This window comes from Blastomyces gilchristii, assembly GCF_000003855.2.
Source record: "Blastomyces gilchristii SLH14081 genomic scaffold supercont1.2, whole genome shotgun sequence".
In the NCBI taxonomy this organism is placed as follows: Eukaryota; Fungi; Ascomycota; class Eurotiomycetes; order Onygenales; family Ajellomycetaceae; genus Blastomyces; species Blastomyces gilchristii.
In genome coordinates, this window is record NW_003101681.1 from 161,435 (window position 1) to 163,326 (window position 1,892).

A 1,892-nucleotide genomic window follows, 5' to 3' on the forward strand; every position below is an offset into this window, starting at 1 on the left:
TGTTCTGATCTTTATAAAGAGAAAAATAAAAGAATCTTGTTTAGACAAGTGAAATAAAAGCTGATAGAAATAAAAGAAGAGTATACATTATTCAAGATTTGAAATGAAATCTAAGTGAAAATCTTGTTTAATTAAATATAAAAAGAAAATATTCTCATCTATAATACAGCTGAAACTAGAATATAACTATTTCAAATCTTATATACAAAGATTTGATGATAGATTTGATTCAATACAATACTCATTCTGCAATGTAAATGAGAATTCTGAGTATATTATAATGCACTGTGTATTATACAATAGTCTCAGACTCAGATTGAAAGAGAAGTATAATCTAAATCAATTAAATATGAGATTCTTATTCTCAACTGAGACAGGAATTAAATACTTAATAGACTTTCTATCAGAAACTCAAGCAGCTACAAGAAAATGACTGAATTTAGAAATATCTGAATATGAAGAGGAGGAAATTGATCAGATATAGTCTGTTAAAACAGCTATATACTATCTTTTCATAATTTGTTTTATTAAAGTCTCTCTTTATTTTACTTTACTTTTTTCTTTCTATTTCTTTTTATTTATCTATTTAATGTGTCTATCTTTAAGACTGTGTTCTCTTTTTTTTGTCATGATATTATCAAATGATTTTAAAGTATCAGAAGATGTTAAAACACTGCAATTTATAAACAGTTTTTATATTCTGAGCTGGAATTTTCTGATTTTACATATCTGAAATTGATGAATGTATAATAGTTAACCTTATAGATATAGGAAAAACCCTGAGAACTTTTAACTCTCAGATAGATGTCATAGTCTCTGACTGCATACATCTATAATTGAAGAATAATAATAATAATAATAATAGATTCACTGAACTTAGAGACTGAGTGAGTTCTGATTCAAGATAGAGCATATCAAGAAAACTAAGAACTCAGCAGATGAACTCTCTCACAGGTCTGACTATGTCAGGAAGATCAGAATGACAGATACAGAGAGACTAGAGAAGATAGAAAAGCTTCACAGAAGGCTCAGACTGAGTGTTATAAAGAGATTAACTGAAGAGTCTCTCAATTCTCTGTAAGAGAAGAAGGAAAAGAGAGGGAAGAAGTCTGTATAACTACTAGACTGATTATGTGACCGTGTCTGAGACCAGGATTAAACTTTACAGTTGTCATGTTATCTAAAAGCATTACTTCTAATCATGATTTGTGTTCATTACATTAATCTCAAATCATGTTATTTCAAATATTAAAGATCTCAGATTCACTTTTCAAATAAAAATTCAGTCTCAGATAAAGAATATGTTTAAATTCTTAGACACATTTTCATTCTGATCTCATTATTGAGAATGACATTAAATGAGATTATGAAATTATTTCTTACTTACATAATATCATAACATAGTACTCATTTGTTAAAAATTCAATAGAGAGTGTTATTAAATATCATTACTTTTCTAAATATAGATTGTAATTCATATAATTTTAATTATGAAAAAAATATAAAATAAAAAAAAATAAAAAATAAAAAACAAAATAAAAACAAGAAAAAATCACAATGAAAAAAAAATAAAAATAAAAAAAAATAAAAGAAAAGAAAAAGAAAAAAATAAAAAATAAAAACAAAAAAAATTAAGATTACAGAGTCACAGTATTCTTAAAATACTCACTTCTTAGAGTCTTTACAATATTTATTACTAACTGTGTATTTCTTATAGTAAGAGTAACACAGCTGTAATGAGTTATTATCTTAATATTATCTAATAAATAATCAGTATATATCTGTATAAATGTAAATAATTAGAAAATATACACTTAAAAAGTGTGATCAGAGTGAACTCTGCTGTCACTTGAATAATATTCAGAATAGAACACTGAAATTGATAATTTCTC